Source organism: Oreochromis aureus, linkage group 5 (genome assembly GCF_013358895.1).
Source record: "Oreochromis aureus strain Israel breed Guangdong linkage group 5, ZZ_aureus, whole genome shotgun sequence".
In the NCBI taxonomy this organism is placed as follows: domain Eukaryota; kingdom Metazoa; phylum Chordata; class Actinopteri; order Cichliformes; family Cichlidae; genus Oreochromis; species Oreochromis aureus.
In genome coordinates, this window is record NC_052946.1 from 33,242,860 (window position 1) to 33,269,833 (window position 26,974).

Genomic DNA, 26,974 nt, shown 5'->3' on the forward strand with positions numbered 1-26,974 from the left:
CTTCATCCAAGTGAAAACTTGTCTTGTCTTGTCTTTAACTTTCTGTGGCAGGTAAAAAAATAGCCACAGTTTTTCAAAGGCTTTTAGGAGCAACAACTACTAATTTTACAAATAGAAGTTAAGCAGAAATATGCAGTGTCATGGAGGTAGTACATTTAACAAACCTTAATTAGTAGTGGCACTGACATTGGCAGTGTTTCGCACTGATGCATCTTTGCTGAAGAGATTTGTGTTTTCAGTGAATAGTGAACTATGTAAATAGGATTTGTTGTTACCATCGTTAACTTGAACAAGCACCAGAAGCGTGTGTTGCATGTGACAGACTGTAGTAATACTACACAATGTCGACATGGCTTTTATTAATGAAAATTTAAACAGCAGCAGCCAGCAGTACCGCTAAAGACAATCATTTAACACTTAAAAGAGTTTGACAACTGAAACCAGAGTTAATTCTCAGGTTGAAGTTTGTAGGCAGTTGTAGGAAATATGTGAGTGAATGAAGAGTTACAGTTACAAAAGCTCGTACAGAGATGTCTCACATATAGAACCCGCTCTTTCAAACTTTTGTTTACAAATTAAGCAGTTAACACATTTTTCGGAGAAAGAAGTTGCACCAATTAGGTCCTGCATGGATGGGAGGAGGCTGTTCTCTAAAAGAATATCTCATTTAAAAATGTGATAGAACTAATCATAAACTACTTTTCTAGAACTCTGAATACGATCTAGTCTAGTTTAATCTAAAAATGTGTAATGAAGAGCTTAACAAAAATAAGTCTTACTGATGCACCTTTATGAAATATGTTTAAAAGATCATTTTTCTTACTGTAATTAAAATCCTGAGTGAATGCTGTTTAAACATCTGACCCTGACTCTTGAGCAAAAATAAATCAAATAAAAATATTATAACCAATTTTAATTAACGATGAACGCCACCTGAGTATTTTCAGCTTTAAAAGATTCAAAAGTCCGCACTGCTTATAACTCTTTTTGGTAAAAACTAGGGACATAGCAACCTTGTTAAAAGAAAAAGTTATTTGATTGTGACCGTACAAGTTGATTAAAGCTCAGAATGAACAGCTACAGTGAGTCAACACATTGTACGTGTTTAATTAAACTGTGTCTGCTGTGCATTCAAGACTGGACAATCTTCCAGGTTGAACTCGAGCTTAAAAAATTTGGCTACTGGCACTCCAGTATGTAGATAATAAAGATATCTGAGAGTAACTGATTGGCTCACAAGGCAAAAATGTCTCAGTTCAGGGCAAATATAGATTGTTACACATTTAGGAATGAAAAAGATAATAAACTCTTGCTTGGCCCGAAGCCAATTCTTACTGTAGCCTTTCCATTTAATGAATACAAAAAATACAGTCTTCTATGATTTTTGCAGTTCGTAATTGCCCAACTTTTCATTTTGTTTTAGCCTACACTTTTTATTGTCTCTGGGGCAAATGTTTAGTATAATGACCCCCTTGAACCTTCCCTTCTGCTGCAGACTGCTCTTTAAATTAGGCAAAGGATGGAAACATCACCCACACACTCAGCTGAATGTGAATACAGGACCTAGCTTCATAGAAACTAAACAAGTGCAAGACTTAGAAGATGGAAGCATGTGGGAAGGACAGAAAAAAAGAGGTAAAAAAAAAAAAAGTACATTGTCCACTTACACCAGTCTTGACTCCTGCTGAGTGAACTGAATTTTTCCTTCAGATCTAAAGCCTTGTCCAACACAGTCTTTCCTCTTAACAGTCCAGTGGGGTGAAAGCACCCTTTGAACCTTTTTACAACGACTGCATGACATCACACTGTCTGAGAACACCTCTCCCACCCTGCGTGTCAGAGAGGGATGAGACGACATGCTGGATCGGCAGAGAAAGCAAGAGAACAGGAGCAAGAGAGCATTAGCCCTCTGGTCTCAACTGAGGCATCAATTAATGAGCAGCCTGGGAATGTGTCCATCCAGACACACTTTTCACCGAGGTGCCACAGGAGGCCATGGCAGGGCCACAGACGGCTGGGGGACGTGAATAATTGAGGTCCCTGTTTTAAATGTTTAAATAAATTAGGACCAGGGGAAGAGGTGTTAAGAGACGTACAAGTGGGAGAACGGGAATTACAGCAAAAATATCTCCATTACGTCTCTGATCGCGAAGCAGGAAGGTGTTCATTGTCAGGAGTAAAGCTCCCAAGTCACGTCACCAGTTGGGTGAAATAAGCGTATGTTACATATAACACAACTCTAGCTTTGCAAGTGTGGAGATTGAGTTCAATGCTTTGCTGCTTCATTTATCAACCAGGTGAAAAAAATATATTCCTGGTCTTCTTTTTGCCCAAATCGAGCACATATGTGTGTCTTGGGGTGGGTACTGATCAGATGTGATACACAAATTTTATCTAACTCTTGAGAGCTCATCAGCAGTGAGGGGACAAATAGTGAGTGGAGAGTTCTTTGAAGACCTGACGGGAGACCACACAGTATTAAAGGCAGACAACAGCATCCTATCCCAGGAGGTTCTGTGCCTGAACAGCCGAGTAGATAAAGTCCTGAAAAATAAAATGAGAGCCATGTTTTCTTTCTTTTTGCTGCCCATCGTCACATTTCCAGATCCATGAGGCAACCGCTAGAGGAATGTACCAATTGTGGACCAATAGAGATACACTGATTAAAATATCAACTCGGCTTCATGACAGTGGTTAATAAATGGGTTTTGGTTGCAAAGCAAAAAAAGTTAATAAAACATACGGGGGTTGGAAAGGGTACTAAACCTCAGTAATATTTCCATATCTGAGGAAAATCTTTCTAGTAATGTTCCTGTTGAACTGCTGCTCAGATTTTCTCCAATCTCACTCATTCATTGCAGATCTGGACAATTACTCGTTGCAACTCATTAAACCACTTCATTTTCTTTGAGCTGCTTTAGATTCTTTGAACATAAAAAAAATCTTTTTAAACACATAGTTTCTAAAAAGCTTTCTCTGGTGATAAATCGAAAATAAATCTAAATGACTATTAGCGTTACAGCGCTGTTGTTTTCTCTTATAACTGTATGTGCACAACATGCATCACGTATTTTTAGTGCCATATGGCCTATTTCAGTTCAGTGTTTATCAAACTGTACAAAGGCACAGTGTGTGACATTACAGCAGCTGATATTTTGTACCAGCCAGTTGTCAGCAGGACACAGAGAGTAAACAAAGCCCTAGTGATTGGCAGCCGTTCCACTCTACAGAATCCAGCAGAGATAGCTCAAATTGGATGCAAAAACTGCACACTTAGATTTCAATTTGTCTTGTGCATTGATTGTGATTTGTCTCCAGTATGTGAAGCTGGGGAGTAAACAGTGATCAAATTGATATGGTCCCATAGAGGCTATACGCATTTAGGGTGCTCTGGGCATGCACTGGTTTATGAGGCAGAACAGACAGACTGTCAGCCAAGGGATGACACAAGAGGTGGTATCAGGCTTGTTGGGTGTGGGCGGCTTCTTCTGAGCTGCCAGTGGACCACTGCTTCTCCTCTCTTTCATTTTCTCCTTCTCACCCTCTCTCACTCTCTCTCACGCCTAAGTCCAAAGCCCAGGAGAAATTAGTCACCCCACACACTGCAGTGAAGCAGTTATTGTGTGTGCATGTGAATGCGATAGTGTGTATTTGAAGGAAAGACAGAGTGCAAGGAGAAAATACAGGGAGAGGAAATAAAATGCATTTTCAATCCATCCTTTATAATTCTGCCTTGTATTTGAAAATTGATACTGGTGTAGAAAAGGAACATCCATCTAAGCATGAGAACTGTATTGCAGGAAAGCGTCCATGTGCAGTACAGATACAAGAGTGGCCACAAGAGGAAAACGATAAGAGAATCTACAAGAGATAGAGTTGGTGCTGTGATAGACTGATGTACCCCGCCTCTCATCCAAAGTCAGCTGGGAAAGGCTCCAGCACCTCCTGTGACACAAAATTGGATAAGCGACTGAGAAAATGGGTGGATGAAATGAATGAATCTACAAGAGACCCTAAGCTTGAATCTTCACACAGACACAAAGGGTCTGGGCAGCATCGTGGCACTTTTTCTAAAATGGTACAAGGCCCATCATTACAAATTCTTGTATCCAGTTGAATCCCTTAAAAACAGGAATAAGATCACTGATGTTTTTACTCAATTTAGATTTTGTGAGTTTTCTCAACATTTAATGTGATTTTTCGACCGGAAATGGAATCCACATGCAAACATGCTTACTTCTAGAATCCAAACAGAAGTATGAACTTAAGAGTCAAGTTAGCGCACTGATTAACCAGCCTTTCTGGAAGTTTACTCTGTTTGTTTATGGCAGAATGTGGGTGTACACTTCAGAATAGTACTGCCCAAGAGATTCTCTGGCAGAACAAAGAACATAAAATTGTTTACGGATGCTCATAAATTCCCTTCACTGTTTTTTAATGCATATGATGGTTTGTTTACACTGTCACCAGGGTAAGACTAATTTCTATTTGATTTCTGATTTTACACAGGGCTTCTCTAAATTTCCCATTGCTTCACACAGGACATTTATATTATATCCCCATTATTATTATTAATATGGCTGCCACTTAAGCTTAAAATCTTAAAATCATCAATCACAGATTCTAAATTCAATTCAAAATTCTTCAAATTGAGCATCTGTTTGTCTACATAACAACATGTATGTCTGAGGTCACATGGGCAGAGCCTTACACTTTAAGAAAGTCATGTGTCACAGTAGCAGTAATTACATTTCTGTAATCAAGAATAAGAGAGAAGACAGAAGAGATCAATTCATGTAACATTGCAACAGTGTCTCTTTCTGCCTGCCTGTCATCTCCACAGACCTTTTACAAACCAACAAGGTAACAAGCCATGGCACAGGCACTGTGAAAAACAGAAACATTTAATACAAATCTGTGAGCAAAAACTAGTGTACAGTAATATTTAACAACAGGGTATGTAGCCCTGAGATGATCATAGATGTCAGTTACTTCATAGCAAGTGATGCCATGAATTTCATTTCATATTTTTATTTATGAATCCTTAAGGGTCCAGTCACGCAGGCCTAGAGACCCGTGGGCGATAAGCTGTCAACAACCGCTGGCTTGAAAAAAATCAGTTGCAAAGCAGGAACTGCTACTTGTGATTGCTTTGGTCACCAGCAGATTGATGCAGTAGTCCATATTAGGGGTCCATATTAATAAGCTGTGCCTCACTCCTGCAGCCAACATGTTACTTGGAAGGCAAATGTTTTCTGTTTCTGGTTTGTGTTGCACGTTTCAGAGTTTCATGACTACTGAAACTACTGATTAAATGGAGCCTACATTATTATACATAGTCTAATCTAAATTTTATTAGACTACAAGAGCTTGATTTGAAAAGAAACATATGTATTCTGTCATTTTCCTTAAAAAAAAAACTGAGGGGGAAAAGTAAAGAAGTAACAATAATGAAGCTTTAATAGCATCAAAGAAACAAACAAACAAATTATATGTTGAAAAAATGATTCAAACTGTAGCCAAATTAGAAAATAAAATCATTGGAAGATAAGTGGCTCAATTTTTGTACTTTTAAAGCTGACTGCTGAAAGCTCTGTCAAAACAAAAATGAAGAGTTCAGTCAAAGAATTGGGATGCCCACACATGCAGAGTTTGTAAAAATAATGAAGCAATGACACAATCTCAGAAATGTGGTAGCGGGTACCGATATTCAGGTCTGACACTTCAACAGTAAAATGAAACATTTGGTGCCAAATAGCACTGAACTTCAAATATTTAACTCTACAATGAAATATTCCTCCACACTGTCAAGATACTGTGTATGCAGCAGCTTCAGCTATATCAGATGAATAAAAATGATGCTTGTCATTACCGCTTTAAATGAGGAAGCTGCAGTACATGTGAAGGTTACATTAAAAGTTAGCTTTAAATGAAGAGCGGATAAAGTATCTGTTAAGCTCAGGTATTCAAACAGTAGTGGGTGTACTTTCTCACAATTTTGTCATCCACGCCTTTACAATTTCTTCTAAATTCTAATTTCTTCAGTTAATGAAAACAGTTAATCATTGCTATATCATTTTCAAACATTTTCAAAGTCTGGCTTTTACGTAACAGTTTTTACAGGTAATTGTTTTGTCTCCCACCACCTGGAGAAGCGCTAATAAGCCCATCTGACCCCCCGCCTGACAATCCTGGCTCATGCTTCAAAACGTTCCCCGTTTCCTCTCTCACACATACACAAGTCTGCTTCATTCATTAGTCATCGGTTACCCAAATGCAACTGAAAGGTGAAACTGCAAAAGAATAATTAAAAATGAAATGTGAAGTAAGTATTTATTGTTCACGTACATAACTGACTGAAAGAGGAGGCGTGTTTGAATGGATGAAAGAGGAACATGAACTGGAGTTACCTCTGAGCTAATTCTGTCATAGTGCAAAGAAAACACAAGTACCCACATTTCATTTTGTTCATGACACCAAGGTTTGGCTGCTGGCTTCTGCACAATACCTTTAAGGGCATTCTGAAAATAGAAGCCTGCTTTGAAGTCCTCACCTCTTCCGCTGTTGGGCTCTCATGGCGGAAAAACCTGACTGGACTTCATGTCAGGTCACAAAATCTCATTTTTACATAATGAGGGGAAGGAGAAAAAGAAAGAGTGAGCGCTAGATTCATGTAAGAAAACCAGAGCAGGAAACTTTGAATTTAGGAAAAGAAAGCCTAAATCAGCCTTCCCGCATGATGCACATGTAGAGACCTTTGCCATTAATTGTCTCTTTTTTGAGTCTGATTTCTTTAGTCTTAATAACAACAGGGTTGCCATGATCCTGTTCTCTCGCCACAAAAATAAAATAAAAATAACCTGCTTAGAAACGACACCCTATAATTGCAATTTTTACCCAGATTGTAGACTAATGATTACAGGCATGATTTGGAGCTTGACAGTAACACCATACAAAATATGAGAGGAAAAAAACATACTGCTATGGACCCTCAGGCGCCACAAGAGTCTGCCAAGAGAAAAGTGTCTGCCAACAAAAAAATGATAGCACCCTTTCTCCCCTAGGAACCACAATTTAGGATTTGGGCTTCTCAAATCTGCAATTCCCCAACCTTTTCACTAGGTGGATGGTTGAAGGCTTGGAGAATTTAGTTTTTTTTGTTGCTGTACTCAGGAGGACATTGATGAGATGTAGGCACAATGGCAGAATACTGTGAGTGAGAGCTGCCAAAATCTGCCTACCAACAGAAGAGCCGTCAAAAAGGAGGAATAAAGGATGAGAGCAAAAGAAAGGATTGTTGGTAGAAAAGTCTGATGGCCGGCAAAGCTGAAAACCACCTCCATGGAAGAGTGAATTTCTCTTTTGAGGCTCTGATCCATTCAAACCTAATTGTCCTCAGTGTCTTCAAGACTTTGAGAGTCAGCTGGAGAATTACCCAGGCAGAGTCATGTATTACCTCTGCTCTATACTGAGCGTCTTCACTGAGTGGACAGAACCATTGGGTCTTAGAAAATCCATGTACAACAAGCTGTCAGGAGACTGCGCTGGTTCCATGTTGAAAGAATCCATTTAAAAGTGTCATACATAAGTAATTAACACCAGCAGTTTTCAACTTGACCAGATGAATATGAGAGGGGATAAAGATGATCAAACAAGGTATGAAAACTCCCCAAAAACTTTAATAGTTAAATGAACAAGATGCAAAAGTCTACAATATTAGTTGTCTCAAAAGCTTCAATGTCAGCTTCAACAAATCATAAACAGTACATGTGTTTTATTCAAATACATCTTGAGATTTGCAGCTAAATTTTCCAAAAACTACCTCTACTTGATGTTTCCCTTTGTTTTAATGATACAAAGATGGGACACCATAGCTGGGGGTGACTAAGGCTATGTCCACACTACGTTTTCTCTTCGTTTTGGCCTCCCGGCGTTTTCCTCAAGGAAATACGCAGCGTTTTGGAAACGCTCTCGAAAACGCATACATTTCAAAACGGAGCTGTCCCGTGGCAGTGTGGACACTCAAAAACGCAGACTTTCTAAAACGATGACGCATTTTAGTCATGTGATGCAGTCATGTGACCAATTAAACAAAGATAGCGGAGTGCATTATACAGCAGTTGTTTTGAATTTTGACAGCCCTAAAAAAGATTAATATCAGTTTGTACATGCTTCAGATAGCTTTTCTTCAAATTCTTTAATTCTCACTCACTTTTGCGCATGCGCAGGACTGGAACGTAAGCGTTTTCGGCCGCTTCAATGTGGACGCACAACTCTGTGAAAACGACTGAAAACGCTAGTGTGGACGTTTTCGAATCTATGTGGACGTAGCCTAAAGCTATAACAGAGCTCTCCCAACAGTGTAAGGCTGTTCCAATACCGGGCCATCCTGACTGGTTTCTGTGCTCTGGACCTTCAGCAGCAGCATATGTGAAGAATCAGGCAGCACAGGCAGATTTTATAACCACAGCACCATCTCACAAAATCACCAAATTACCTATAAGATAAAGATTATGGCTGTGCTGTGATTTCAGCTTTATGGGTAAAATGACCACTTAGAAACAGCAGCATGTCACTCACTGAACAGTACAGCGAGAGTATTGCCACTCTCAGAGCAGAAATTTTGCAGGGGGAGAAAGAACTCAAATCACAAAGCGGTAATATACAGTACTGTAGATTAGGACTTTAATTAATATTTTCAATTTTATTAAATATTTAAAAAGGCATTCAACTGTGAAAATGTATATTTAATTCTTTAAAAAATGTCTCTCTCTGGATCTTCTCAGAATGAGTTTTAATGAGAAAAAATGTCCACCTGCTATACTGTATACAAAGTCTTATGTGGCATAGCTGCAGGAGTCACTGAGGAAGTGAATGATTTAATCTACCAAAGTTAGGGAGCGTACACTACATGAACAAAAGTACTAACCTACCTGCTCAGCCATAGAAACCCACATAATGAAACTCCTGGCAAACAGTTTTTGTGCTGATGTTATTGACAGGGGAGGTGGGAAACTCTGTAGTTATCTTATAGAGGAAAAGATCACTGTTGTTTGTCACAGCAGAGCTCTTTCAGGGTGTCGAACTTCTGTTCTGTAAAACTTTGTGGATGTAATACAGTTTTCAAACAATTCAAAGCTGCACGAGGTTTTTAAGAAATAACCAAACATGATTTTTATCTAACTTTTTAATAACAACTGTCTATAAATTTTTCTCAAGGTGCTATTCTAGCTACAAAGAAATAATAACATGAAGTCAAGCATGATGGTTCCTGCTGTGAGTGAGAGGGATGAAAGGCACCCAAGCTGACATGGTGCAGATTTTTGTTTAATAGTTATGAACAAAAAATATATCCAAATCGTGAAATTGAACACCTAGATGTATCCAGACAGAAACCAGTGATGCCAAAAAAATCTATCAAATGATTCAATCTCAAAGTTTAAAAAATTTATTTAAACAGATGACAAGTGGATCTAGCTTTTCCGAGACTGTCAGATGAACCTCATGAGTGTCTCTACTTCAGTCATGTACACTGAACAAACAACAGAGGGAGCTGATATAATGCAATGACCTCACAACACGCACAACACAATTTTAATCAAGCAGTAGGCGATGCTGAAGCCTGTACACACAAGCACAATGTGCCCCCACACACACACCATTCATATAAATTCTCCGGAAAACACCCACTTTTTTACAAACACCGCTACACTTCAACTGCACACACACGCGTGCTCTCTTGCTCCCCGTCTCCCTTTCTCACACACACCCACAGCCAAACATGCACACAGCAAATCAGCATGAATAAATAAGAGATGGAGTTGTGCTCACAGCCTAATCTCTCAGGAAAAAAAAAAAAAAAAAAAAAACAGCTCGCCACACATCAGCCCAGGCGAGTGAGTGGGACACTGCTGGCTTCCAGAAAACCAATTTGTTAGTTTATTGTCTTGGTGTTTAGTCTGTGGTTACAGTTCATTTCAGCCAGCCCATCCCAGGCATGCGCCTTTAAATGGCATCTATAAAACATGGGATGTGCTGTCCTCTTGTCCTCCTCCTCCTCCGCTGTACATGACAGAGCTGCATGCAAGCGTCACAATGCTGCATTTCGTTCGCTATGGTGGGGCTTTGAATTTCCCTTTAAACACCCGATGGATTCACCCCAGCAGCTCGAGCTGGCGCTTTGAGAGGTGGAACAAACTGTGCTTTCTAAACACATTAGCCTATGAACACCACTGAGCACCGAATCTTGAGGTGCTGAAATCGGGTGTAATCATGTAGATAGATGGCTGACTTTTTATTGTTCCGCTAAACCAAATCTGCAGGGCTGGTGGTGAATACAGAATGTCTGAAATGATGCAATACCCCAGATTTTATGGTTAAGTCATGGTGCTGCTCTGCAATGCTCTCTGTGTCAAAGCACTGGGCTGTCAAATGTATATGTAACTTGCACATGCAGACACACTTGACATGCTCAAACATCAGGAAATGCAAAAAAAATGGAAGACTCGCAGTACAAACAGGCAATCTTAATTGTACAACTACACAACACATGTACGAGGTGAAAAAACAATACAGTGCTTGTATTATTTTGTCTCATGCCTGCAAACACAATCCACACTCTTCTATTATGCCCTATTGATCTGACAGAGTGAGCAGGAAGCTGGCAGAGAACACAAATACTGCCTGGGGTGGCTCCTTAAAACTAGACACAAGCCTCTTATCCATGGTGTTCTCTTCCTCTGGAAATCACCTGGTGGCTCATGCATATCAAGTACTCTCTCCAAGCCTCAGTCTATACTCTGCCTTTTCCAGGCACTGTTGTTTGTTGCAATGTCTGTGTAATGGTAGCTTTACAGAAATTGCAGGCTAATCTGTCTTACCTGTACAAGCTACTTATTTGGCATTACTAAAGTGTATTTTGTTGCATACCAATGGCACGTTTTTGTTTCACCACTTGTTAGAGTACTCTGTGCAGATGTGAAGTAAGCCAATGTTATGGTGAACGTGACTCCATAACAAATCCCCACTTTTTTTTCTTCATCTTCTCCTTCTTTCTTTTTTACAACTACCACTGCAGAGCAAGCAAATCTTTTTTCTTCCAAGTTTCCAGTTTACTGTCAAATACAGTGGAACTGTCACAGGGATCCCATCTCCCTTAATCCCATGGTGGCCTTTGCTCTGCCTGTCAGCATTACCAGCCAATAACACTGCACAATAAAACCCTCCAGAACAACAGTGGGCCGCAGGCAGCTTCAAGGGCTACTGACGGCGATCTATAAAACAATATAATGGGTTGCCTGTCAGCAAGTGTGAAAGGGAAGATCTACACCTCCTCTGACTCTCTGAGGGGACTTCAATTAATCACAGCAGAATTGTATCACCCCGCAATAGGAGTGTAAGGTTATTACCATCCCCATATTCTGCAGGATGAAATGCGATGATAGCACTAATTGAGGGGAAGAAAAAAAAAAGCTGACCACACAACACTTGTCAAGAGGATGAAGGGCAAATGAAAGAACGAGGTGAACAAGTAGATAGACTGAGGTGGATTTTAAAAAAAAAAGGAGAGCGTATGAAACAAATTAGGAGAGGGAGAGTGGAAAGTCAAGGCTGCAAGAAAGGAATATATTCACAGTGGCGTGCAGGCATAATAATAAATATCTACAGTCTGCGTGCAACAGCTGACACCAAACACATGAGCCAATTCTCATTAGGGACTCCTTCTGCGTGTTTGCAATATAATACAATGAGATAACACCACTGTACTTTGCTGAAGTCACAAACAAGCTGTTTATAGCTGGAGCTGCTTTTCTCTTATGTTGGGGTTAAAGGGAAGCACACTTGCACCTGCTGTGAATTCAGCTCTACATTTAATTTTGCACTGCAAAGAGTTGTTTTAGAGTTACCTTTGCCAAGGTACCAGTGATGTGGAATATGGAGATTTGGGGGAACCAGACAGATAGATAGATAGATAGATAGATAGATAGATAGATAGATAGATAGATAGATAGATAGATAGATATTCTATTTGTCTGCAGGCAGATGAGAGCACAGACGTCACTGACTTAAAACAGAAGCATGTTGCTTGCATGCATTTCCACATAGAAGGGAGTTCCTTTCGTGCCTTTGTGCACATGGGCAGATCTCTCAGAGGGGAAACTTTTTTGTCCAATCGGAACTGTCAGTGATGGATTCATGTTGATGCCCACATCTAATATTCACTGAATCTTGAGAACATAAAGTTGAACATTTGCCAGCCTGCGGCTACACCTGTACGCCACCTAAAGTCATGAGTTTCCAGTACCCCATTGCTGCCTGATGATTTGTAAAAAGCTATTTATCATAGCGGAAAGAATGGATAGTTTTATCAATGAACCTAGTCAATCGTAGATTTTGCTGCCGTTTCACAGTCGCACATGAGTTGTTAAGCATTAGAAATTCAGAATATTAATTGCAATCATATATATAGAGATAGATAGATATACATATAGATATATAAATATACATATATAGTATCCACTTCCACAGATAGGAATAACAAATTATAAACTCTAATTCCAACCTACCTGCCGTTGTTCTCTCAGTTAATCCCGGGAAATGTCCCTTTCATTTATTCTCCATTGCCAGCCACAAAAAAACGGAAGCCTCTTCTTTAGGCAAATGGCATTTCCTTGTCGCTACAAGACGCCCTGGACAACACATAACCTAAAACACTGGTCTAATGTTAAGCTCTCCAGACGCACAATCCCTGAGAGAAATGAGTCTAAAGTGGGGCTGCCGGCTACTTGGAGGCGGTGGACTTGAAAGTCTATAAAAGTTACTGGTCCTCCGCCTCTGACTCACAACTTCCCATCCGCCAGAGCTCCACGGCAGCTGGACAATACGCCGGACCGTCACTCATACTTTCTGAATTCAGGGATGCAGTGGATTTTTACAATCCCCCTTCAACATACTGGTTGCAGATGGGTGTTTGGCAACGTTTTCTCGCAGTTGGAGAAATGGATCTGAGCTGTCCGAGTGATGAGAGCAGCCGGATTCATCACAGCGCGTGTGGAGCCTCCTGATGCAGCGCTGGTGTTTTAGCGCCATCCAGCGGTTCTGTTGGATCGTAGTCTCCGGTGGCGACGGAGGACCTTTATCAGAAAGCTTCAGACGTTGGTAACTGGATGGTCGTGCCCTCTTGAATGCAGCAGCAGCGAGCAAACTACAGCAGTGAAATCAAAACTGAATCAGATAAGTCACTAATTACGCCAGTGCCACTTGCAGCCATTTGTTTGCAGCTTTTTATGCTGATTGGTTTATTTAAGATGTTTTATCAAAAGGATGTTTTTATAATACAGCATCTTTCATAATGCGACACAACCAAATCAAAGAGGCCAGTTTATCATGCCGCATGATTTTAGAAGAAGCGCTTTGAGCTATTTTGTGGGTCAGTGGGTGGACCCAAGAAAAGATTTAGGGACTGTGTGAAAATGTTTTGAAGTGAAGAAGTATTACATATATTTTAATACTTTTATTTTAATATAGACTCCCCGACATCGTTAATGTTTAAAAATAAGATCGGAACCTATTCAGTTACGAAGAAATGGCAATAAGCTCCCTAACATCTTATAAACAGTGGTGCCAGTAGGCCTCAATGATGGCAATTTAAGCACTCGATACTTTTATTAATGATAACTCTGAAGAATTTATTATTTATCCACTTTTCGTGCTTCCATGAGTTTCAGAGCTGTGAATAAATTAATTTTAAAAAATAGGAAAATTAAATTCTCCTCCTTTAAGGTCTGATGTTGTCCTGCGATGTCACCTGACTTCCTTTCTTATGTTCTTCCTTTTATTCTTTAAAAAAAAAAAAGAGGGTGAAAAAGCTACTAAAACCTTCATTAGAGCCACTAAATGCAAGTGAACACAAAAAAAGGAAGACAGCTGTGTGCTGAAGGGTTTTTCACACCTCTGTTAAACACATGAACACCATCTTTTGTTGTAACCTAGAAGATTTCTTCTTTCTTAAAAAGACTAAAATAGAATCAGAGGATAAGAACAAGATGAAGAGCCTCCTCAGTTCTCACAAAAAAAGACTCCCGTCTTACCAAAACCCCTTCCCTTACCCTACCCAAACACACCACCCACACATACAATTTGTGCGAACCAGCCACTCTGAAGAACTTCAGCATTATGACATGAATTAGGCTCGTGAATACTCATCGAGTTTACGATAACACATTTTTGTGTCTTTGACATTCAGCTTCCACTCTCCCCATGCATTACTGTCCGGGCTACAAAAGCCTCCCCTCCTTTAATTTCATTATCATCTCTCCATTTCTCAAGCATGCTCTTTCATCTGCCCCTCCTGAATGGCAAGAATGGGTGGAATAATCAATACCAACCTTTGAAATAGCCTGTAGGAGATGGGATGCAAGCATTTGGACTTGTATTTGATTGATTTTGGACCGCCCTCCGAGAGTGTTATCATCATGAAGCCAAAACCATCTACTTCACAGAAAACTCCATAAACACCAACGCAAAAGCACACTTGTGCAAGTAAAATCAAAGGGCACTACACACAAAAACCCATGGATAGTGTACAAGAAAAATGTCATACCATTATCACTGCTGAGCTATAAAATTCAATGCAGATAGTGTATGTAGACCAGAGACAGGCTTCGCATCGCTTCATAACTGACTATAAATAGAGGAGCTGTTATTTTGATTCTGTGTGCGTCATTTATATCTTATAATTTCTAAAGTCATCAAGTTTCTTTCCTCCTCAAGCTGCGTTTCTCACACACACTGAAGGAGGAGATGGCCTCATTAATCTTCTATGCATTGTATAGACCTATCCTGTCACACCTCTGCCACTGTGGTTTGTGACACCGCTTCGCTCATTAAATCATATGACAGGATGAGGTCAGCCGGGAGGTAAGGTGTCTCAAGCTGTGAGAGAGCAGATAAAGCCAGCAGTGTGAGCCTTTGTTAGGGAGCTCTACAACAAATGTACTGTAGGTGGGAGCTGAGGTGACTCATGAGGTAAATTCCAGCTAGTGAGAATTTGGCATCAAAATCTAATAACAGTCTCTGGTTTTGTCTCTTTGAGGTCAAAACACAGGGAGAAACGGATATCTGCTGCACTTGAGCTGTCATGTGATTTGCAACCTCTCTAAGGAAGCCTGACTACCTTTTTAGGTCTTGTTACTGTAGGTGGCACCTTGCATAACCCCAATCATCCCATGCTTGTCATGCTGCGATTATTTTCAGTTGTGGAGGCTTCGTGGTTCAACACTGATTGTGGTGGTTGAGCTTAAAATAAAAGCAACCTGCGGGGAACAGTGCAAGCACTCTGCCTGAACCCTCGCTCTCTTTCGGCACGAAAGTGTGTTTGAAGACAGTGAGATGTCTACCAGAAAATTGCAAGGGAAAAAATAGGAGGCATTACGGCCTCGGGAATGGAGCTCTCCATCAATAATGCAGTGGAAGCAGCAGTTAATGCCCCCTTTAATTCAACAGGTCTGCAGACAACGACACAGTTATTCTTCCTCAAGTGCTGATGCTCGATGAGCGGCAGCTACCTTAGGCTTTATGGCTTTGTGTGGTTTCACTGCCAGGTCTTTCCCCTGACCTCAATTGCAATTGCTGAGCCTTTGATGGGTTTTCATCAGTGGCTCCTGCTAATGGAGTTTCCAACTTCACTAACTCTCTCAGATCCCGATAGTGCACTGCTGCAACAACAAAGGAATAATGTTCACATAAAGTCAAAATATATGAGCTCAATTTAAAGTGAACAGTGAGTGTAGACCTTTTAGAAACAAAAACAGGGCAGTGTCAAATCACAGTGTTACACAGCTTTATCGCCTAGGTCAGTTCTGAAAGAAGCAAAGCTATCTTGTAGATGGCAAGTGTATCAAAAGTCTTTTGCTTTGAGGTTTTGGCTTTTTAGAGATTACCGAAACTTTACTGAGCAAAAATTAATTGCAGGCTGGTTTTTAACTACTTCAAAGAGAAGTGAAAGCCGCACATTTATAAACTCTGACTCAAGCTTTTTTTCTCTCTCGGGACATTCAGATTCTTTCCTTATAGGCGTGCCATTATGTTCATTTCTACTTCAGTGTTTTTGTTATTGGAAACTGCTAGAGTAGCTTTGCCTCATTCACAGTTTTTTTTTTTTACCCAGTTCATATTGTCTGATTTAATGTCTGAAATGTGCCATTCCCTCCATCCTTTCTTTAAACTTTATTCTCAATGACTGCCCTCGAAGCACAAGCTTTAACGACAGGTAGGTGAGGGTGCTGTGTGCATGACCATATTAGGGATATTTGCCCCCACGGTCATCACATAGAGCCAAGAATAGAAAAACTGCTTGACTAGAAGCGTTGAGCAGTGCAGCCTGAGCTGCAGGCTCATAGTGATTACTTCATATGCTGGCCTTAAAATTTGCTCCTTATAAATAAAAGTATTGCGTTCAAAATCCTCCTCATATGAAGCTTTGAGTATTACGGACAAATGTTTATACACTTCAAAAGTACCTGTTCTGCTGAAAAACATATTGAATGAGAAGATTCGATTTTTTTTTAAACCTGTAAAATCTCTTTTTCAAGAGTGTCCTGGCAAATAAGAACAGCAGTACAATCATAAGTTGCATGAAGTAACTGCATCCAAGCCATTTAAAATTTCCTTAAATTCAATATGTGAGAGACCAGTTCCTTGAGTTTTAGTTGTAGCTGCTGATTGCAGGAGGCAGGAGCTTCAAATGTAAACACACTTTTTCCAAAATCAGTTTGAACTTTTGGGAGAGACCGAAAGAATTAAATCTGGTACCTGAGACAATAACCTTTTTGATTAAGATAATATTTGAATGTAAGGCTGTAAATAAGATAAGACCAAACCAAAAGTAGCTGCAAAAAACGAATACACCAGTGGTTTCAGTCTATGACATAACAACGCAGACCACCCAAACCACAAGATACTTATAAATTTGTAATGAATCTTATTGGTCCATGATAGACAGAACCCAGCATATATTACTATTTTGAGGCAAATGCATATAAATCACATCAACATAATCACGTACAGACATAAAAGTGGAAACAATATTTCTCACTTTTTGCCTCAAAGGACAAAAAGGACTTTATTTTAAAGTTTAAAAAAAGATTAATGTTTATGTACTGGAAATACTCAGCAACAGAAACTACAAACAACTCGCAAAAATCTAAAACAGGTTAACTGCATTTATGTAATCATTAGTTATTATTAATCTCTGGCTCTCTTCCACAGCGTCTCTTTGACTTGTCTTCCTCACCTCACCTCAACCAGTCACGGCAGATGGCTGCTCCTCCCTGAGCCTGGTTCTGCTGGAAGTTTCTTCCTGTTAAAAGGGACTATTGTATTGTATTATTATTGTCTCTGTTTTTGTACGATCTCTACCTTACAATATAAGTGCCTTGGGGCAACTGTTGTTGGGAACTGGTGCCGTATAAATAAACTTTAACTGAACTGAATTTCGAGTGTACCATTTAACATAAAAGCATAGTTTGTAAAGTAGCTAGGGAGAAGCAGAAGTACAGTATTTTTCAGAAATTATACGAAGGAGGAGGTAAAAGTATAAAAAATGGAAAATCTTTACTAACTTTAGCTGTCAAATAAAGCTGCACTAAAACAAAATGTAAAAGAAAATTAAAATATTATTACACTTTAAAATTTACATAGGAATATTATATTGAAGTCGTAATTTTAGTCTTTCCTCCTCTTCCTGTGACACGGATGAGTGAGCCAGTACCTGAGTAAAATAAGCAGGTGTATTTTCCTTCATTTCCTCCTTATTCAAACCAAAACATTAGACAAGATGAAAACCTTGCTTAAATCAAAATTTTCAGTATGGATCTGATTGAAAAGCATTTATTTTGAATTGTCACACAATGAAATATGAACCTTAGATGTCTAATATTTCTTAGTCTTGTTTTGTGTCCTGATAATCTGCATATCAACTGTTTACTTTCACCAGAGTTTTAAAATGGGGCCAGTGTCTGCACTATCACCACATACACACTCGCAGGCAAACACTCAGAAAGCTAGAGTAATCATGGAGAGAAATTCTCCCGTCATTTCACTGCTTCCGTTGGATTCTGAGCAGTCTGCCTCAGCGGCCTCTGTCAGAGAAATAGTGGGTCATTCATCAGGAGAGAGATTAAATCTTCATCCACTGCTACTGGATGTTGGAAGTACTTTATCTTTGGAGGAGAAAATAAAAGTAGAGAAAAAAAATCCATCCTTTCAGGCAAACAAAATTGTTTAATTTCCTTTTATCACTCGCCAGCATCTGCTGGTGTGGACAGTTTGCACCTAAACAGCTGCTGTTGAAAAAGCAAGTCCAAAAAGTGATAAACAGATGATATGCTAACATACATTTATAGGTTTGTATCAGTCAGTCAGTTATAACATGCAAGGCATAAACATTTTCAACTGTTTTAGAGGCTAATAAACACAACAAATGAAAATTTCCTGTGTACCTCTTCGACATCACCATATTCCTAGGCCGGCTAAGCTGATTTCGTATGGTAGTTCTTTAGCTCCATCTGTTGGACGACTTATCACAGTGTAAGCATCGCTCTATATCTACTAAAGTTTGTTTTAAAAGCGCTTACAGCAAAAGTATTTGGACCATTTAAGAAGACCACAGAGAAGATTCATGGATGTAGTGATGGAGGACATGCAAAGGGTTGGTGTGACAGAACAGGATGCAAAGGATAGGGTGACATGGAGGCAGGTGATCCACTATAGAGACCCTGAAAAGGTTGCAAGAAAAAGAAGACAAGAATTTATTTATTTTATTCAAGTTGTAACTTCTACCAAGATGATAGCATAAAAAGTAAAACTAGTCAGCATTCCTACATAATTGGGCTATTTGAGGAGAACACTTTCTATATTTAGCCTACAGGTGCCTATTCTTTGACACTGCAGCATATTCAAGTCATCATAGGCTCTCAATATAACATGTTAATTTAAACTGTAAAGTATAGCCCCAAGTCCAATTAAGCTGCTAAGTAAAATAAAATGTAAATAAAACAGAATGCAAATTTCATATATGGATATTTTATTCACAATAGAACACAGAAAACATATCAAATGTTTACACTTAGAAAATGTACAATTTAAGATAAATATTATTTCATTTTGAATTTAATGGCAGTGACATCTCTAAAAAGTTGGGACAGAGCCATGCTTACCACTGTGTCGCATCCCCTCTCCTTTTAACAACAGTCTGGGGTCTGAGGGGCCTGAGCTGATAGACTGTAACGAGATGGATGTTGTCCCATTTTTGTCTGATATAAGATCCTAGCTGCTCAATAGTCCTGGGTCATCTCTGTCATGGTTTTCATTTTATAATGTGACAAATGTTTTCAGTTGGAGAAACGTCTGAACTGCAGTGCAGTACCCCAACTCTTCAACTTCAAAGCCATGCTATTTTAACAAGTGCATGCAGATGTGATCTGGATGGGAGCACATGTTGCTCTAAAATCTCTATATGCCTGTCAGCATTGATTGTGCCTTTCTAGATGTGAAACTTGACAGTTCCATAAGCACTAATGCACATTTATACCATCAGAGATGTAAGCTTTTTACCTGAGCAAGCCCAATGGTCCCTCTGCTCAAGTGCGTGGCATTCATGTTTGCAAAAAGAATTTGTCTGAACACATTTTCCATTTCACGTATTTTAAATTATTGAAATATATTTAATATAAATTATTTTAAATGAGCTTTGACTGAGACAATTTATGGATCATATATGGCTTATTGATTGCATGATAGAGCTTTAACCTGGATTTATGGATGAACTGTGTCCATAAAACAAGGATTTCTGGAAGAGTTCCTGAGCCCCTGCAGTGATTCCCATGACATAATCGTGCTGGTTTTTAATACAGGACCGCCTGAAGACACAAAGATCACAGGGATCATTTATTGATCTTCAACCTTGCCTTACGCACAGAGATTTCTCCAGATTCTCAGAAACTTTTGATGATATTATGTAAAGTAAATGCTAAGATATTTCAAGACTTCAAAATTTTATGTTGAAGAACGTTATTCTGAAAGTGTTCCAGAGTTTGTAGATGCAGGTGAACCTTGGCCCGTCTTTCCTTTTGGATAAGCATGGGCAGAGCTTCTCTAATATGCTTTTTTCCCCTACCCAGTCAGTTATTGATCTAATGAACCTGATTAGTTGCAAACTGTTTCTCCACTTGTTTCTTTTTTAGTACCGCTTATTTTTCCAGTCTTCTGTTGTCTACACCCAACTTTTTGAGATGTGTTACTGCTCTCAAATTCAAACTGAGTTAATATATTTCAGGAAATGTGTTACATGTTTAAACGTAGACATTTTACTGTTTTTTATGTTCTATTCTGAATAAAATACAGGTTTATGAGGTTTGAAAATCATTCAATTCTCCTCTTATCTATATTTCACATAATGTCGCCTATTTTAAATGGGCTTGTCATGTTTTTTTGAGTTCCTCTGGAATTTGGGGGTTTATGTTATTAAATTCCTTCTGTTCTGTTCACTCCTGTTCTAGTACTCTAAATTTCGATTTATTGTCAGGCTGAGTCTGCTTTTTTCCTTTTTAATTCTAGTGGGTTAACTCTTCTGATGGAATTTAGTCTTTATTTACTGGTTATTCTAGTGATGAGTTTCAGTTTTGCATTCCTCTGTTTTGGGTTACAGCTTCACTTTTTATTAATATTTTCTTTTATCTACCTCAATACTTCTCTTTCTCTCTCTGTCTCATCTTTCTGTTAGTGCCTGTTTCACTGTCTCTGTCATGTCTAGTGAGAGTCTTCTTATTTCTAGTTAGTATCTGTTGTTTGCTTAATTTTAAAGTTGTCTTTCTCTCATAATTTGTTTCAGTTTAAATTCTTTGTGATTGTCCTGATGGTTTCCCCCGCCTGTGTCTGGTCTATATATGCACACTCTGTGCATATATAGTCCATTTTTCCCAGTGTCCTTTGTCAATCCATCAGTTATGTTCCCCTCTCATGCAGCTCAGCTCTATACTGTGATTTGTTTGTTACTTCCTTGTTTGTTTAGTTTCTTTTCATTGTTTGCTTGTTTGTTTTTGCTTTTTGTATTTTGGGCGGTTTCAGTGTAATTCATAGACTTTGTATTTGGGACATTGGGACTTTCTTTTCACTCATGGTTCAGCTTTCATTTGCTGCAAATAGCATGTTGCACTAGTGCACACAGCCTAGTGAAGAAACAAAAATGCAGATATGGGAACTTGGAATAAGCTGTGTGTGTGTGTGTGTGTGTGTGTGTTTCAGAACAAAGTTACAAAGTCGGTAAACAGGACTGAAGCTGACAACTAAAATTGGTTAATGGATGCTTTTCTTACCTGGAAAAAGTGATTTGTAAGAGTGAAAACAATCAGTAGTGCAGCATTTAAATTAGAGCACTATTAGCTGAAAGATGGACAGTGGCCTCAATAATTATGTAACTCAATTATGATGCTCCTCATCTACAATAAATGCTGCCATTCTTTGACATTTGTCCCACAATAAGGACTCTTGTCTGTTGCTGAACTCCAGCTGCTTTGTGTTCTGCTTTACCATTACAAAGTTACAGATAATTATTTATTAGCGCCTTCTTGATCAAATTTAAGGAATTATTTAGAACAACATTTCAATTGCCAAACTAATAGAAATAGATAAAATAAATAATAGAAATAATGTAATCATTCTCCTCAAATCAGTAGAGTCCAGTCCTTTGCAAGGAATTTTTAATGTGTAACTATGAAAAAACAGAGCATCAGAGAGCATCTTTCTCGCTATCATTTGTAATTAAATATTAAAATATTAAAAATACTATTTTATTTATTCTAGTTTATTCTAAATAGGCTTGACAGTCAAAGTTAAACAGCTTTAACTGTTTGAAGCTGTTTAGTTTTAAGCAACAGTTTTTAAAGGACTTAAAAACTGTTGCTGATAGCACATACTGCTGCTCTTTCTGGGATAGTGGCGCGGCTGCCCCTCTGTTGGTCTTCCTTGGTCTCTTGTGTTCTGGGGGCCTCTGGATGTCTGGAGTCTTGATCTCCTCCATACCTGCTTCATGCCCTGGAGGTCGGGGCAGTGGCCCCCCACACCCTCTAGCAGATCATTACATGAAGGAACCTTTTAAAAACAAGCGCGTTCATGCTCACAGGTGCACACACGGGTGATCACACACACAAACTACACCCTTTTTGGCTCCTACCTCAAAGCACACTGTGCGCTGTCGATCTCACGTGCTGCACAATAATGTTTAATATTTAGTATTTACTGTCATATTCCCATATATCATTGTGATCTTGTTTATTACTCTCGTTTTCTTCTGCTTGCTTTCTTTTTTCTTTCTCAACAGGTGATCCAGGTGATCGATATATGTATTTTTTGTCTGCTTATTCTGTTGGTTTTTGTTTTTTGCCCTTTTTCCCCGTCCCTCTTCTCAGGTTTTTTTCTTTCCCTCTTTCTTTCTCCACGTTCTCTCCTCCAGTCAAGTCTGTCCCGTATTCAGCAAGTGAAAATAAAATAAACAATAAAAAGTTGAATCAAATGGACCATTACGGCAAGGCTGGGATGGTCCATTTGGTAAAGTAAATCCGTTGGGCATCTTTCTTCGCCTTTAGACAATAATTCTGATGGCAAAAGAACCAAACGGGACAGGTTAAAAAAAAGAAAAAAAAAAAAAAAAGAAAAAAAAAGAATGATGAATAATGAAGAATTCATGTGTTTGATTTTATACCTGTTCAACTAAAAAGACTTAATTGGTTTCAAAGTTTATATAAACAATGATACCAAAGCATATATATACTGTAAGTAATGTAAAATAATGACAATGTAATTACTAATATACTACAACATAAGTTACATAAAGAATATATGTTGATTTTATACAGTACATAATCTTGCATATCTCCCAGTGTTTCCGCGTGGTCGACAGCAATACCCTATCTCCTTTTTCTCTCTCTCTTTTTTATTTTAATATCGAGAGGTCTCTTAGCTCTTAGCTGGAACTGCTTAGTTCAATTTGTTTCATTATATTGCTGTCTCAGCCTTTCCCTTTGTGCAGTTATATTTTCTTTTGGGTGACCTTAATTTTTGTCTTTTTTTTTTTTATTAATTTTTCATTTATTTAAGTTTTGCAAATTTGTGGTTTCTGCCACTTAGCTTTTTTTCATGGCATTATAATTTAGTTTACATTGTTTTGGAAAGCAGCGCTATTATACGACAGGTGACAGTGTACTACAGCATGGAAAATCAGGCACAGGGCCTGCTCATATAAGAGGGTTTTTTTTTATGGGCTCTACACTAAGGTTTGGAGGGCTTTTAATGGAGGATGTCTGGGGGGTGGGAGTAGTTTTAAGGTGATTATACCAATCTGAGTGCTTGCTTTTCAATATTAATTATCAGTGGGCATCTGCCTAATTCTGTTTGGCATGCATTTGCTTTATGTATATGTGCATCTGTAGAACTGGGTGTTTGTCCAAACATTATAGCTGTGTCTGAGTGAACCACATCATACAGTATAAGTGAATAAAAACTGATATAAAAAATGAATTGAACTAAAGTGAATTTAATTGAAAAAAACTGCAAAAAATTTGTAAGTCATAAGTCTTACATTTTAAATCAAAACATTATTTTTCTTCATATTCACAGAAATGTCCCTTTGTTTTCAGACATTGAAACATTTATTTAACTATTTTGCCCGCTTTAGATCAGACAATCAATATGTGATTCAAGTGCTTTAATTCAAGGGGTATTAGAAAAATATTGCATTAACTGTTTCTGAATTACAACCATTTTTATACATAGCCTTGTGGCACACTTCTAATATAATGATTGTTGAGCCTTTATAGTCAGTGACCTACATGCTGAACCCATGGACATCAACAAGCGTTGTATCCTGATAGGTCTACTGAAGCTACCTTCAGTTGCTGCTCATGACTTGAATGGTCACTGAAGAATATCCCATTTCTCTGCCCTGAGAAAGTCTTGGGTTGTGTTACATGCGTGTGTGGGACCATACACGAGCCTGTTATTGTCTTCTTGTCATTCTCACAAACGTGCTCTCCTTTCTGATTTATTCTTAGAGCTGACTGATTGCAGAAGGCTCAACACATGTGCATGCCAGTCTTGGACCCACTCTTTTCCTCCCTTATCTCCATCAGCACCGACTTTATCCTTCTGCTGCTTTTGTAGTTCTGTTTATTAATTATGGGTTGAGTTGAGAGTTTCCATCTGTCCTGTTTTTGATTTTGTTTCCATTAGTTCATCTTACCAACATTTAGGGAGATGCTACAGCCTTCTCCCTCTCTTGTTTATTTTAGACTAGGCGGCCACCAGAGGTTGCAAAAGTACAGACTTTCTGTACTTAAGTAGAAATACAGATACCTGTGTTAAAAAGTACTCCAGTAAAAGCTGAAGTACTGAAGAAAATTCTTTACTCAAGTAAAGTGAAAAAGTACAGGCTGTGAAATGTACTCAAAGTATGAAAGTAAAAAGCTCTTCGAAGGACAATTCTATTAACAAAGCCTTAGTAGATTTTCTTAATGTACAGGCTGTGATCAGCTGACCTGCTGTAGATTTACACAACTGAATTTAACAAGATGTATAAAGTTTCACAAGCTATCATGGCTGATGTCCATCCCCTACACGGAGACTATGCAGTTTGTACTGTCATTATACTAGACAGTACACAGTTGATATAAAAATGGAATTTAGTTTATGAATCTAAGCTTAAATGCAAATTAATCTCTGGTACACTTGAACTTTGACCATGAGCACCACAGCCACTGTGCACCACAGAGTCACACGCAAAGCTACTGTGAATTCACCACAGTACTGCAAGCTAATCTATTTATCCTGCACAAAGCTACCAGTATTTTCATGCAACATTTCAATAATGCAAAGTTAGTTTGTTTTGCAGGTTTCACAATATGAAAAAACTTTTTTTTTTGATAAATAAATTTACCAAAACGCATCATATACAAATCCAATGCGGGATTAAAATGATGACATTACATGTAATCTTTAAATCTGCAATTTATCAAGCTCCACTGAGCAGTCCGTACCTTTAAATCTAACCTCTGTTCTCCCTCTCCTGTCTTTATCTTTCTCCATCTCTGAGTGAAGTTAGCTCTTTTTCTTTTGTCTTCCTGTGAAATACAGCAGCTGGACCTTTAGCTAGCAACACACTGTGTGATAAGCTGCACACAAAGAGTTTGTGTTTGCTGATGTTTGTCGAGCTGAATTTGAAATTGCCTGCCAATTAAAAAAATGTCACTTCACTCATGCTTCCTCCTCCTAGGTTAAGGACATCTGCGCTCCTTTCAGCCCACTTTAAAAAAAAAAAAGTACTCAAGTAAAGTACACATACCTGAAAATTCAACTTAAGGACACTAACTAATGATTTGTACTTCTTTACTTCCCACCAGCGGCTCACCATGCTTTCCTTATCCTATCATTCTGGCAAGTTGAACTTCAGTTCATCATTTCAAATATTTCTTTTTGTTCAAAATCTTTTAGATGTTTTCAAGCAAAGTTTAATCTGGCCTTTGAGTGCTTGAGTGAAACCAATACTTTGCACCTTGCTGTAAACACTGTATTTATGAAGGCATATCTAAATTGTAGACCAATGTCCTTAAGAGTGTTCTCTACTCCTCTAATGAAGTGTTTTTTATTTAAACACGGAAATAGCATTCATCCATTTTAGCTATTCTCTGTGTCTTCTGTGGTATACAAAGAGAAAAGGGGAATTCATCATACTACGACTTGCACTGTGCACAGTGGAGCAAATTTGTGCAACAGGATCTTGCATAGACTGTTGATCAATGTGTCGGACATTTGTTTTGACACATTTAGTGATCCTGTTGTGAGCTGCAGTGCATGTGTGAAAACAGGTGAGAACAAAGAGAGCAGGAGCAGGACACTGATCCACCTGAACAGAAAGTCTGCATATTAAATAAAGCTAAACAATGACAAACACATTTTTTCTGTGTGATAAATTCATTTTTTCCACTTTTGTATTTTTTCTGCACACTTATTTCTTGTAATGAATTTTTTTAATCTGATCACATGTTTTGTTCCTTAGACTACTGTGTAGTTCTGAACATGAATGCTAAACGCAGTGCTTTCTTCATCATCATCTTCTTCTTCCAGCTGCTCTTTTTTTGGGTTGCCACAGCAGATCATCTGTCTGTCTTCTTGCCCCTAGCATCCTCTTTTGTCCCACCAACACTCTGTGTCCTTCTTCTTCATTCAGCATCCTTTGTCTAATATGTCCACTGTCCCTCCTCTGCACATGTTCACACCATCTCATTCTTGCCACTCTAACTTTGTCTCCGAACCGCACAACCTGAGCTGTCCTGTCCCTCTGATGTACTAATTTCTGTCTTTTCGATAGCGCTCACTCCCAATGTAAATCTTAACATCTTCATCTCTTCCACCTCCAGCTCGGCCTCCTGTCTTTTTCTTACTGCCGCTGTCTCCAAACCATGCAAAAACTAGTTTTTGTAAACGTTCCTTCTCACCATTGCTGCCGTGACAAATCACCCCTGATGCTCGTAGGTATTTGAACTTGTCCACCTTCAGTATCTTTACTTCTTGCATCTTCACTGTTCCATCTGCCTACCTCTCATTCACATTCATATATTCTATCTTGCTTTGCAGTCTTTCCTCTTCTCTCAAAACAACACCTAGTTTCTCTTCCACTTTACTCTCACTAAAAATCACAGTGTCATCAAATATCAAAGTCTATGGAGACACCTGCCTGACCTCATCTGTCAACCTGTCCATCGCAAACAAGAAAGGGCTCAAAGCCGATTCTTGATGTAATCCCGCTCACACCTTAAACTCACGTGTCACTCGTGCAGCACCACACACCTCACCACTGTCTCACTGTCCTCATTTATGTCCTGAACCACCCTCACATATTTTTCTGCCACTCCTGACTTCCTCA

General features: G+C 38.8%; 1 protein-coding gene across 1 annotated transcript in view; it reads right to left on the bottom strand.

Moving 5' to 3' along the window:
- Positions 1-17,548, bottom strand: part of tafa3a (TAFA chemokine like family member 3a) — a 109,517-nt gene extending 91,969 nt beyond the window's left edge. The window contains exon 1 of the mRNA XM_039611824.1: positions 12,567-17,548. The gene's annotated coding sequence lies outside the window, so the exon portion shown is untranslated. The remainder of the gene's footprint in view (positions 1-12,566) is intronic.
- Between the last annotated feature and the right edge of the window lie 9,426 nt (positions 17,549-26,974).